This window comes from Periplaneta americana, chromosome 6 (assembly GCF_040183065.1).
Source record: "Periplaneta americana isolate PAMFEO1 chromosome 6, P.americana_PAMFEO1_priV1, whole genome shotgun sequence".
NCBI lineage: Eukaryota > Metazoa > Arthropoda > Insecta > Blattodea > Blattidae > Periplaneta > Periplaneta americana.
Genome location: NC_091122.1, coordinates 32844271 through 32858803, shown reverse-complemented (window position 1 = coordinate 32858803; position 14533 = coordinate 32844271). Strand labels below are relative to the sequence as shown.

Genomic DNA, 14533 nt, shown 5'->3' with positions numbered 1-14533 from the left:
TCCCAGGTTGCAGACAAAAGTATCGGGGCGGCACTCTGGCCCGCTTTGGCACGACTACATCCCTGTAATATTGAAAATCTCGATCCATTGCCTCACTTGGTGATAACGTGAGAATATCAGCTGTGGTTCGTTGATGCGCCAGTCACAGAACATCAAGAGCCACTGTTTTATACCATAGGAAGAGTAAATTCATATCCAAATAACTCAGATCAACATATACAAGAGAGAATTTGCATATTTGGATGCAACTTCGCTACTTACCTCGAGGAAGGTCTCTAGCTGGACTCAAGAGATCGTACCAGTCCACTCGACCTATCAACTGACAGGCTGACAATGACAATTATTATTTCATGAACTTCTTGTTCCGTGACATTTATTACAAATAAGGGTTTTGCTGACTAATTTGCCGTTCATCATTCTGCCCATGAACCTTTGTAATCTGTCCAATGAGTCAGAGGGGTCATAGAGTAAGCCGCAACACTGCCACACATGCAAAATTGGCTCATGTATTCATTAATGAGGTTTGTGATACTAATTCTCGATGTAGCGTCAGTCAAACGCCCAGAAGCGTCGGTTTTCCATGTCGGAGACCGGGGTTCAATCTTGATGAAAGTCTAGGAAATTTTGTATGCACATTGGCAGTATTGGGGTAGGTTTCTTCATAACACCATTGCTTTCCTTCTATAATTTCTTAATTTCTGAGTGCGTTATTACCTAATTACTTACTTACTGGCTTTTAAGAAACCCGGAGATTCATTGCCGCCCTCACATAAGCCCGCCATTGGTCCCTATCCTGAGCAAGATCAATCCAGTCTTTATCATCATATCTCACCTTCAATAAATCCATTTTAATATTATCTTCCCATCTACATCTCGGCCTACCCAAAGGTCTTTTTCCCCTCCGGCCTCCCAACTAACACTCTATATGCATTTCTGGATTCGTCCATACGTGCTACATGCCCTGCCCATCTCAAACGTCTGGATTTAATGTTCCTAATTACGTCAGGTGAAGAATACAATGCGTGCAGTTCTGTGTGGTGCAACTTTCTCCATTCTCCTGTAACTTCATCCCTCTTAGCCCCAAATATTTTCCTAAGCAACTTATTCTCAAACACCCTTAACCTATGTTCCTCTCTCAAAGTGAGAGTCCAAGTTTCACAACCATAAAGAACAACCGGTAATGTAACTGTTTTATAAATTCTAACTTTCAGATTTTTTGACAGCAGACTGGATGATAAAAGCTTCTCAGCCGAATAATAACAGGCATTTCCCATATTTATTCTCTGTTTAATTTCCTCCCGAGTATCATTTATATTTGTTACAGTTGCTCCCAGATATTTGAATTTTCCCACCTCTGAGTGCGTTATTATACATAAAAATATTTGGGTTTAATGGAAAAGCATCACTGACAGCAGAAATAGTCAAAATGAGAAGTTTTCAGTTTCAACTATTTATGGTGTATAATCTTCTATAGACTACTGTTTTTAGAGAAGCAGGAAACAAATTAAATAAATTCAGACAATTAATTGGAGCTATTGAAAGAACATCACTTAAACAAAATTTATTAAGACACTGCTATAAAACTCTGTAAGGTGATAGTAGTTTCGATTTTGTTGTACGGCTCAGAAACTTGGAAAGTAAAAAAGAAATACATACAGAAAATAGGCCTAGATGTAGTTAAAATGAAACTCCTACGACTTTAGGCTTGTTATTTCCTGTTTGAATGTAAGAGACGTTATTAACAAAGAGCGAATAATTATGAATATGGTAGAAAAATAATAGCAATATAGACACAAGTGGCACGCTCATCTATATACAGGGTGTTTCTGAGGTGATGTTACAAACTTTCAGTGATAATGGCGAAGGGCACATGTATCAATTTGAGATAAGGAACCCTGGTCCGGAAATGACCGAGTCGAAAGTTATAAGTAAAAATAGCCACTTAGTCACTCGTAATGAGTGCACCTCTGTACTTGTGGTTGGACATGTGTCTACTGTCACACATACTGTGACACGATGCACCAGAGTAGACCAACAAATGGGAACACAGTAGGTAGAACTTAAAAATGAGAAGGATTCAATCCGACATCGGAAAGCGTCAGCACTTAAAGCTGAAAACTCGGGTTCGAGTCCCGGTGTCGGAGAGAATTTTTCTCCGTTCTACCGATTCTGCTCTCCCTACTCGCCAAACAAAAAAATAATCCCCTCTCATTACTGGAGTAAACATTTCATTGACTAAATTAAAATATCGTTAAAGCAGTTCACGATCATTTTAAATGAGTTTTAATTTTCTCAATTATACTGTAAAACATTCTCAGTACCTAACTCAGATTAAAGTAAGTTATTATTGCCATTATATTCTACTTCCTTTTGCAGGCTTATATCTTTACAACCTGCCATAACTCCAGCTCCATTCTATCGAGAGCAGTCAATGCCGAGTCTCCATGTTGGTTTACAGTTAGTCATCTGTTTTAGATAGCTCATTAGCCTCATTTTATTTAAATTATATTTTTCAGTTTTGTAAATATTTTCTATATTTCCTCCATAGAACCTATTTTATTTTATAATTTTTAATTTTAATTTTTGCTTGCGTCTTTTATTGAACGTACGGACTTAATTTTCAGCTGCTGTGATTTTAGTCCGTCCTGCAGTCTTAGGAAGCAAAAGATACAGTCAGCTATGGATATAGTGAACTCGATTATAGTGAACATTCGGCTATAGTGAACCTAAATCGTTGGTCCTAAAATGCATACATTAAAAAGTACTTCAATATTTCCGTTTATAGTGAACTTCGGTTACAGTGAACCTAAAACTATAACTTCACCAAGAAAATGTAATTTTAAAATGGCCAAAATGGGAAACCCCTTCTCCTATAAACTTCCAAGAATATGTTCAGAACAAAATCTCAAACCTTACACTCCTTAAGTGCACTGAAAGACGGTTTGAAACATGTTAAGGAGAATAGTGTACGCAGTGAGGGAGAAAGGAAGGATTAGTTCTGACTTGTTTAAAAGAGGTTATTAGAAGAAGAGGAAGAGGAAGAGGAAGTGTTTTCTTTTGTAAAAGGGAGTAGAGCGATGACCAAAGGGTAAATACAAGAAGGATTAAAGTATAATGGTCCTCAATCCTTCCTCCCGCATCTTTGTAAAAGTGAAGCCGGGGAAATTCCAAGGCTGAGTACACAGTAGCATAGCTCTAGTGGAAAAAGGTATGAAATCGATCAGTGCCTGCTACCTACATGGCTAGATTAGATTCAAGTTTCGAACTGTGAACATCATGATGTCGAAGCGTAAAATGTTTAAGTTGGAAGATAAAGAGAACATTAGTACTGATATTGAACGTGGTCTGTCCCAAACGGGCATTAATACTGTATGTACGGCAACGTCAGTATTATAAAAACAGACATCGATTTTAGTGGACTTCGGATATAGTGAACGAAACATACTGGTCCGCAGAGGTTCATTGTAACCGGAGTTGACTGTATATCACAGTCTCTGTAACTAATAATATTAGACTAAATTTGTAATTTTTACTTCAATACCAAGAAACTATTAAAACTTAGACTGGTACTACGAATGTCAGATTACCTGCAATATGCACGCCTCAGAGATGTTGATATCCGCATCGTCCGTAATGCTATGATATGGGACTCCCTATAATTCTTTCAACCTGATTTATTACAACAAATTTTCCAGATTATACATTCTGAACTATTACAACTATAGAGGACCCCAAAATTCGCACAGATTGATTACACAGTTTGAATTCTGAATAAAATGAAGATCAAAATGTTAGTGACAAAATTTTGTCGGAAAAAAATTTTAAGAGCACAATGTAGCAACACTGTATTTTGCAAATAAATGTTATTGCTGTGATCGTAATTCAAGTTGTTCGTACGTCGCTTTAAAACTAAATGTTCTTGGTTCAAATCCCTTCCCTCGCCTTTTTATATATTTTTTAATGTTGTAATTAGACTACATTTATGTAATGTAGGCCTACGAATCATTATTTCTGTATTACATTATGTTACTTCATTACTTCGTAATATTGTAAATTATTGTTTGTACATTTCTTGTCATTTAACTGTTTGCTGTTACGAGTACAACGATAACCACAGTAAACATTACGTAACAGTAAACTACGAAAACATTTTCTGATATGCATTGTTGCCTAATTGTGCAATTAAAAATTGTTAGGATGAAATAAAATTTTGTCACTAACATTTTCGTCTACATTAACGTTCAGAATTCACGTGATATAGCCCGTGTGCGCTAATTCTAGGACATTCCATATATACCAAAGAGTAATAAGAATTCTGTATATGGTATAACCTTAAAATTTTCAAACAGCCATTTGAAGATGTGCAAAGTTAGAAGGAATTAGAGTTCAGTTTTGGATGTAGGCCTACAGCCCGGTGTTTTTTCTGGTTATTTAACGACGCTGTATCAACTATTGGATTATTTACCGTCGTTGGATTTGGTGATAAAGAGATGGTATTTAGCGAAATGATGCCAAGGATGCGCTCTGAATTATCTGGTATTAGTGGTACATTTGGGAAAAACCTCGGAAAAAACCAACCAAGTAATTAGCCCAAGAGGAATCGAACCCACGCCCAAGCGCCACCCGTATCAGCAGGCAAATGCGCTACCTCCTGAGTTATGCTGGTAACTTACAATCCGGTGTGAACTTCTAACTATTTATATCTAACTTACACAATATGCTTCGACTTCACATTAGACTAACATTCGGTGCAAGTTATATGACGAGGGGTCTAGACGTCCTTACGCATCCATCGAAAGAAGCGCTGCATATTACTGGAAAGTGATAAACTTCCATGCCCTGAGAATGATTACAATTCGCGAATGTGGATTCCACGCATTTTTAATCTTGTGACTCAATGGTGGTGCGAAAATTATACGTTTTTCATCGAATAGGCACAGTCTAGTGTATACAGTCACGAAGCTTGAGTTGTGAGGGTGCTAGGAACAATAGACTGTGCCGGTATTATTTCGCATTGTCTGTAATGAGGCGATATTAGCGACCTTAGTGGTTAGCAACTATCTATGGATGCATATTTACTACGTATTGAGCTTCGTGACTGTATATACTAGACTGTGGTATAGGCCTAATAGATAACGAACTATCGACGCTATCACCAAGAAAGGCAAAGGAAAGCAAATCTATCTGTTCGATCCGTTGTTAGAACATGGGGCAGCAGAAATCGAACACTTCTAACTTTTCTGAAAAATAATTGTCAAAAATTAAGATTAAAGTCTGCACCGGTTATTTTTATTCGGAGATTTGGCGAAATGAGGAAGAGGATGCGCTCTGAATTACCTGGCATTAGTCTTACAGTTGGGGATAACCTCGGAAAAAACCCAGCCAAATAATCAGTCCAACTGGCAATCGAACCCATGCCCGAGCGGAGGGCCGTATCAGCAGGCAAACGCATTGTATCAGTTAATAATTTTTGCTTTGCTGCGTATAGTGTTAAAAAGACTAGCAAGTTGAATCAGTGAAACTGATAGCTGTGATAAATGAAGTTGAAAGAATTACAGGATGTACCATTTGTTAAGAATTGTGGAGGGATATTTCCACTAAGACAGATTTCGATAAGAGTCTTAAAAGAAATGTGGCACGTGTCTACACTTCCCCTCCCCACATAGGCTACATTTCGGCATTTTCCAAATAAAATCCTTCAGAAAGTCTGATCCTTGGTTTTCGCGTGATGTTTTGGGTACAGTAAAGCGAACTTACACGAATGTTACTCGCACAGCGCAAGGACTCGGCCCCCTTCTCTTGCGAGGACTGCGACGTCCCCATTTTCTGCCTCGCTCGTCCCAGGCTTTTTAAAATTGTCGGCAATTCTGCCGTATTGCTTTTGAGTCGCACTTGCAGTATCCTCCAGCCCTCATATAGTAGCTATTATACGAGTATTACATCTGCTTTTCTCCTTCAAAATTCTTTAATGTACCTTCAAATGGAACGGCGAAACTCGGACTGAGACAAGTGGCCAAGAGGCTTGGGGATCACATAGATACTTTCTCTCAGCCCCAAATTTCCTTAGAACAACACGCCGCCATCGTGTATCTTTTAATTTTCTCTTCTCTCATTTCTCTTCATTGATTCATGGAGTCCACACCTGTGGAGTAACGGTTAGCGCGTCTAGACGCGAAACCAGGTGGCCCGGGTTAGATTCCCGGTCGGGATAAGTTACCTGGATGAGATTTTTTCCGGGCTTTTCCCTCAACCCAATATGAGCAAATGCTGGGTAACTTTCGGTGTTGAACCCCGGACTCATTTCACCGGCATTATCACCTTCATCTCATTCAGATGCTAAATAACCTATGATGTTGATAAAGCGTCGTACAATAACCTACTAAAATAAAAAAATTGATCCATGGAGTGATTGCTAAAGACTTTCACGATATTCATTATGCGAGACTTTTGGGTGTTTTCATCGAGTCATAGATGCAGATATGTCCAGTGTTTTGAAGTTACCGTACATACCGCCTCTGTCATCAGGAAGGGCATGTTAAGGGGAACAGATTTGTTGGTTGCGTTGCCAGGAGTATTATGATGACGAAACTGATGACGGAGCTGTTGCGTAGTTCCCAAAATTTGGATGTTTCTGTTTGTACAGGGTGAGAAAAATAATACTGGCCCGGAAAATCTGTTATATTTACAGGTATTATGGGTCTGTAACAATGAATATTCTTTGAAGAATATTAATTAATATCTAATAACCCATTGTTACATCGAAATCACGGTTTTCTGCATTGTCAGGGTCATTTCCGCGTCAGTTTTATACATATAAATTCATATATTTCATATATATATATATATATATATTTTTTTTTTTCCGCGGATCAGTTTTATTTTGTCCACCCCGTATAACTTACTTACTAACTTACAAAGGGCTTTTAAGGAACCCGGAGGTTCATTGCCGCCCTCACATAAGCCCGCCATCGGTCCCTATCCTGTGCAAGATTAATCCAGTCTCTATCATCATATCCCACCTCCTCCCTCAAATCCATTTTAATATTATCTTCCCATCTACGGCTCAGCCTCCTCAAAGGTCTTTTTTCCTCCGGTCTCCCAACTAATACTCTATATGTATTTCTGCATTTCCACCCCGTATAACGTAGCTAAAAAATGCACATCATAAAAGTCTTAGAACATACAGTAGATCTGTAATGTTTACGGATAAATTGAATAATAATAATGATTCTGACCATCGGCGTAGCTCAGTCGGCTAAGGTGCTTGCCTACCAATCCGGAGTTGCTCTCGGACGCGGGTTCGATTCCCGCTTGGGCTGGTTACTTGGTTGGGTTTTTCCGAGGTTTTCCCCAACCGTAAGGAGAATATCAGGTAATCTATGTGCGAATCCTCGGCCTCATCTCGCCAAATACCACTTCACTATCACCAATCCCATCGACGCTAAAATAACCTAGTAGTTGTTACTTACTTACTTACTTACTTACTTACTTACTTACTTACTTACTTACTTACATATGGCTTTTAAGGAACCCGGAGGTTCATTGCCGCCTTCACATAAGCCCGCCATCGGTTCCTATCCTGAGCAAGATTAATCCAGTCCCTACCATCATATCCCACCTCCCTCAAACCCATTTTAATATTATCCTCCCATCTACGTCTGGGCCTCCCCAAAGGTCTTTTTCCCTCCGGCCTCCCAACTAACACTCTATATAAAAGTACCAAATCTCAAAACTTTATTCCTTTGCTGTGGTCGTGCCAGAGAATCAGTCCCATTCCGAGGTTTATTTTAAGGTTTCGTAACAAGTTGTTTTTTACGGTGATGGTAAAAATAACCTACTAAAATAAAAAAATGATTCATGTAGAGATTGTTAAATACTTTTTATTACACGATGTTCATTATGACAGGTTTTTGAGTGTTTTCATCGAGTCATAGATGCAGATATATCCAGTATTTTGAAGTTACCGTACATAACACCTCTCTCATCAGGAAGGGCATGTTAAGGGGAAGATTTGTTGGTTGCGTTACCAAGAGTATTATGATGACAAAACTGATGACGGAGCCGTTACGTAGTTCCCAAACTTTGGGTGTTTCTGTTTGTATAACATGGCTAAAAATGCATGTCATAAAAGTAATGTTTACGAGTAACTCGAATGATAAGGATTCTGACAATCGGCGTAGCTCAGTCGGCTAAGGTGCTTACCTACCAATCCGGAGTTGCTCTCGGACGCGGTTCGATTCCCGCTTGGGCTGGTTACTTGGTTGGGTTTTTCCGAGGTTTTCCCCAGCTGTAAGCCGAATATCAAGTAATCTATGGCGAATACTCGGCCTCATCTGGCCGAATACCATTTCACTATCACCAATCCCAACGACGCTAAAATAACCTAGTAGTTGTTACTTACTTACTTACTTACTTACTTACTTACTTACTTTATGGCTTTTAAGGAACCCGGAGGTTCATTGCCGCTCTCACATAACTTAAGACCGCCATCGGTCCCTATCCTGAGCAAGATTAATCCAGTCTCTATCATCATATCCCACCTCCTCCCTCAAATGCATTTTAATATTATCCTCCCATCTACGGCTCAGCCTCCCCAAAGGTCTTTTTTCCTCCGGTCTCCCAACTAATACTCTATATGCATTTCTGCATTTCCACCCCGTATAACGTAGCTAAAAAATGTACATCATAAAAGTCTTAGAGCATACAGTATATCTGTAACGTTTACGGATAAATTGAATAATAAGGATTCTGATCATCGGCGTAGCTCAGTCAGCTAAGGTGCTTGCCTACCAATCCGGAGTTGCTCTCGGACGCGGTTCGATTCCCGCTTGGGCTGGTTACTTGATTGGGTTTTTCTGAGGTTTTCCCCAACTGTAAGGAGGATATCAGGTAATCTATGGTGAATCCTCGGCCTCATCTCGCCAAATACCACTTCACTATCACCAATCCCATCGACGCTAAAATAACCTAGTAGCTGTTACTTACTTACTTATGGCTTTTAAGGGACCCGGAGGTTCATTGCCGCCTTCACACAAGCCCGCCATCGGTTCCTATCCTGAGCAAGATTAATCCAGTCCCTACCATCATATCCCACCTCCCTCAAATCCATTTTAATATTATCCTCCCATCTACGTCTCGGGCTCCCCACAGGTCTTTTTTCCTCCGGCCTCCCAACTAACACTCTATATGCATTTTTGGATTCGCCCATACGTGCTACATGCCCTGCCCATCTCAAAGTCTGGATTTAATGTTCCCAATTATGTAGTTGTTACAGCGTCGTTAAATAACCAACCAAAAAAAAAATAAGGATTCTGAAATAAGGAAGTAACTGTCTTACCTTGTTTGAAGTGGAGAACTGAAGATTATTGACAAACTGTCGCCTTGAAGAGAGAGTCCGCGCGGATCCTTGTAACACGAGAGTCGAGGATAGAACACTTAGCCTCTGGAACCAGCGATCTGTGAGGTGTTAAAGCCTCCAGATTATGTCATTGTCGGAAGAACTGCGTCGATAAGAAACCACTGAACACAGAACCATCACTCGGAGACTGGAGGGTCGTTGGAAGCACTCGCTAGCACCACTTCAACATTCTTCTCTCGCGGCGAGAAGAAGCTGTCGAGCGATATCGGAAGAAGCACTAATGGAGACACTAACAGCGGCGGCACTGCGAACCAGGACGGGCCTACGCGGAGACTGACGGCGCGGCCATCATGAGGTAACAGTACTGCGGTGGTACTCTACTATATCGGGGGGCGCGCGGCGGAGGGGGGGGGCTCAATCGTCTTGAGAAGTGGCACATTCCCCTCCCCAATGCAACGTCAACAATACACTGCCGAATCAGGAAGTCGCTCGCTTCGACGCCCGGGGACGGAATGCTTCCGTTCCTTCTGCTTCGCTACTTTGCCTTCCCATCTCTTCTTTTTCTCTTCAACTCTTATTCATTATTTCCTTTCTTAACTTTTTTATCAAGTTATATCTTCTGACTTTTTACCTCCTGCTTTTTTTTTTCTTTTGCATTCCACCTTCTCTTCTCTATCTCTCACTGTTATCCTTTTTCTTCTATGATTTGTATCCTTTCTTGTTTCTTAACGCTTTCCTTTATCTTTTCTTCTTATAACTCTTTCTTTCCATCTACTTTTTTAAATTTTTTATATTAATTTTCTTCATGTTTTCTTCCTTTTTCTCCTACTGTTTGCTTTTCTAATCCTCTTCCTTTTTTCCTGAATATGTTTCTGACATTTCCTAGTATCTACTTTCTTGCCTTTTCTTCTTCCCATGCTTTTTCATCAGACTCTTTCATTTGTCTTTCTTCCCAAGTTCCTTTCTAATTTTTCTTTCTCCTTTTCGTCCTTATTTTTTTCTTTCCTTCCCATTTCTCCTCTCTTCTTACTTATTTCTTTTTTTCCACCTTTTTCCTCTTTTCTTTTTTCCTTTTCTGTTCTTTTAATTATTTCCCATTTTCTTCTTTCTTTCCACTTTCTTCCTCATATCTTTAATTCTTCGTCCTTTCTTCCTTTTTTCTTTTCCCATTTCTTTCTTTCTGTCCTTTTCTCTTTTTTTCCTTTCTTTCTTCTTATCTTTCTTTATTTTCTCAATTTTCCCTTCTTTCTTCTTCCCCATTTCTTTCTTTACGCTTTTCTCATTTCTTCCTCTTTTCTTTCTTCCTTGCTAATTCTGCCTGGCTTCTTTCTTTCCTTATTTTCTTCATTCTTTCTTCTTTCTTCCTCTCTTTCCTCATTTTCCCTTTCCTTCTTTCTTTCACCGTTCTTACTCTTTTCTCTTTCTTTTCCCGTTTTTCCTCTTTTCCCTTTTTTTCCTCCTTACCTTCTTTCTTTCTTTTTCTCTCTTTTCTCTTTCTTTCCTCCTTTTATCCTTTCTTTATTTATTTCTCCTTTCTTCTCTTTTTCCTTGTTTTCTTCTATCTTTCTTCCTTTTTCTTATTTCTTCCTCTTTTCTCTTTCGTTCTTCATTTTTCCCTTGCTTTCTTTCTCTTTTATTCCTCTTTTTATTTTTTCCTCTATTCTCTTGCTTTCTTCATTTTTCCCTTTCTTTCTTTCTTCCTCTTTTCTCTTTCTTAACTTCTTTTTTTCGCTCTCCTTTCTTCCTCTTTTTCTTTCTTTTTGTTTTCTTCCTCTTTTCTCTTTCTTTCCTCCTTTTGTCCTTTCTCTCTTCCTTTCTTCTTTCTTCCTCTTTTCTCTTCCTTTCTTTCTTCCTCTTTTTCTATCTCCTTTCTTTCTCTTTTCTATTTTTCCTCTTCTTCTTTCTTTCTTTCTCCTTCCATCCCTTTTTCTTTCTCTCTTCTTTCTTTCTCCTTACGTATTTCTTTCTTTTTTTTACTTTTCGTTCCTTCCATCTCTTTCCTTCCTTCCCTCCCCTTCTCCTTCCTATCTTTCTCCTGTCTTCCTGTTGTTTTTCTTATACTCTATCTTTTTCTCTTCGCTTTTTCTCTTCCTCTTTTTCCGTCTTCCCTTCTTTTATCTCTTTCGTCTGTCTATCATTCCTTATTTTTTTCTGTTATTTCCAACTTTCATTAATTCTTAATATATTTGCTCCTTACCATTTCCTTTCTTTAGTGCAGGCTTGCAGAACTTGGCGACAATTGTGTCGTTGCGTCACTCATCGGATACGTCACTCACCCCTTCCTTCGATCCCCGCGTCATTGACTTGGTAGGGGAGGGGATTTGTCTTATGTGATAGCGTACGGGCATGATTGTATTGTATTGTATTGTATTGTATTTTATTGTATGTATTAACATTCCATGGTATTCATACATGCTTACAGCTAGAATATGGAACAAGTCAAAAAACTTAATATTATTATAAAATCTTAATTTATAGTCACAGCCTAGATGAAATATATATACAGACGAGATTTACAATATAGTCCACTAGTACAACATATAGTTTTAGTATCAATTTCATAAAGTGTTATTGAATGTCATAAATTCACCTACAGAATAGAAGGCGTGAGAAATTAGGTACTTCTTTAATTTGGCCCTAAATAATTTTATGTTTTGAGTTTCATTTTTTATATCGATAGGTAGGCTATTAAAAATTTTTACTGCCATATAACGCACTCCTTTTTGATAGCACGATAGACTTGCCGATGGAGTATAAAAGTCATTTTCTTGACGTGTATTTATGCTATGAACTGTTGAATTAGTTACAAAGATTTCACGATTACATACGAGGAAGATTATTAATGAAAAGATGTACTGACAAGCCATGGGCATTATTTGTAGTTTTTTTTAAATAGTCCTACACGATTCCCTAGATTTGGCACCTACTATTATTCTAATTACTCTTTTTTGTAATAGAAATATATTGTTACTACCTGTGGAATTTCCCCAGAATATTATTCCAAAACTCATTACCGAGTGAAAGTATGCAAAGTATATTGTTTTTAGGGTATTGATATTTACTATCTTTTGCATAGATCTAATAGCAAAACAAGCTGAATTTAGTTTGGGGGTAATTTCTTTAATATGATTTTTCCAATTTAACACATTATCCATTTTTAAGCCAAGAAATTTGGTTGTTGTTGTTTCTAATAGGGATCTATTATTAATTATTGCGCTAGAAATTTGCGAGGTTGAATTTGGACAGGATTTAAATTGAATTATGTTAGTTTTGTTACAATTTAATACTAATTTATTGACTGAGAATCAGTCACATATTTTCAAGAGAATTTCCTCTGTTGAAGATTGGAATGTGTTAGAGTTATTGGCTGTAATTACTATACTTGTGTCATCTGCAAATAATATGGGATGACCTACATCAACGTCATTCAACACCGGTGGAATGTGGACGGGGAACTAATGCTTTCCCCATGCTTTCCACCCCTCTCTCGCCAGTTCTGTATCCCTGCTTTATTGTTTCTCTTTACATACTCTCTTCATTTTCCTTCATTTATTTCTGCCTCATTTGATCCCTTTTATTTACATTATTTTTTATTTTTATTTTATATTTCTACGTTCCTTCATTCGTGTTTTTCTTTCCATCTGTCTCTTTTTTCATTTTCTCTTTAGACCTTTTTCTTTGTTTCTTCCTTCCTTCCTTATTTTTGCTCTATCTACCTTTCTTTGTTAATTTTATATAGCATTTCTGTCATTTCTTTCTTACATATTTTTTCAACCTATCTTCCATTTTTACTCTTTTTTGTACTAATTCATTTTGTTTAATATGTTACTCTCATTCTTACGATGTGTATCACCAACCTAAATACAGAACCCATGCCGTCTACATAAGATATCATTCCCCTATTAAATATGCAAATAAATGAATGCAAGTTGAGTGTTGCTGTCGTCCGTGATGCAGCATCATTATTTTAGTATGCGAGTACAGCTAACACTTCTCCCCTCTCCCATCACGCAGATCATCTTCGGAATTGAGCTTTCGCCACGGTCACCAGACGGCGCCAGAGTGCGGGTCGCATAGCCCATATGCTGCAGAACCTCTCATCGAGTCCAGTTGTGTTGTTAGAAATTCACACTAGCACATTGTATAAACTCTCTTCATTTCATGTTTCTTTATTTCATTTAACGGCGTTTTATGTACTCATATCGGCGAAGTTGTTTCTGAACACAATGCAAGCACTTCGACAAGGAATGGAAAGATTTTCCGTGCTACAGAATGGGATCGAATGCCGGGAATTCCAGGTGAAATTAATGGTAGACAAAAACGATATGGAGAAAGGATTTCTCGGAATAACCACATTCATTTCTTTTTGTCGCTGAAGCTCACCTCAATCACCTTCCTCCTCCTCATCCACCACCACCACCACCACCACCACCAACACCACCACCACCACCACCACCACCACCACCACCACCACCACCACCACCACCACCACAATGAATTAGACATTTTGGTTTGTTCAGATTGCAATATTAATTTCTACTCATAAATAAAATGTCGTTCAAAATAGCAATAATAATTAAAGTTACAAATTGTTAATCATAAAAATACAAATTAAAAATTGACAGGAATGCATTTCTCTGAAGTCGTTGTCTTCAACTTTTCGCCGTGCAGTTTCTGAGTTATTTTTTGTGTAGTTTAATTATAATTATATATTAATTATAATATAATATATAATAATTATAATATAATTATAATTATTGACAATCATTTAAAATGGAATAATCATATTCATTATTTATAATAAATTGCGTAAAATAATATATTATTTTGTTATCCTAAGAAATATTTTGTCAATTAACTGTTTACGTATAATTTATTTAGCATTATTTCAATCTATATTCATGTATGGTATTATAGGTTGGGGTGAAACTTATAAATTCAACCTAGGCCTATATCCATTAATTTTACTGCAGAAAAAGTATTAAAAATTTGTTTTAAATATCAGAAAGATTACCCAACTGAATTGTTGTTTAAACATTTCAAAGTTTTCAACATTAAACAAATTTATTATTTTATTTTATTAAAATATCTTAATAACTTTGGAAGGTATATAGGCTACATAAATATAGAACTAAAAATATGAATTCTCTGCGTTTGTCTGAACCTAAATGTAGC

At 37.7% G+C, this 14533-nt stretch overlaps 1 protein-coding gene across 1 annotated transcript in view; it reads right to left on the bottom strand.

The window, feature by feature from the left end:
• Nucleotides 1-9721, bottom strand: part of LOC138701184 (patched domain-containing protein 3-like) — a 333215-nt gene extending 323494 nt beyond the window's left edge. The window contains exon 1 of the mRNA XM_069827813.1: nucleotides 9338-9721. The gene's annotated coding sequence lies outside the window, so the exon portion shown is untranslated. The remainder of the gene's footprint in view (nucleotides 1-9337) is intronic.
• Nucleotides 9722-14533: the final 4812 nt, after the last annotated feature.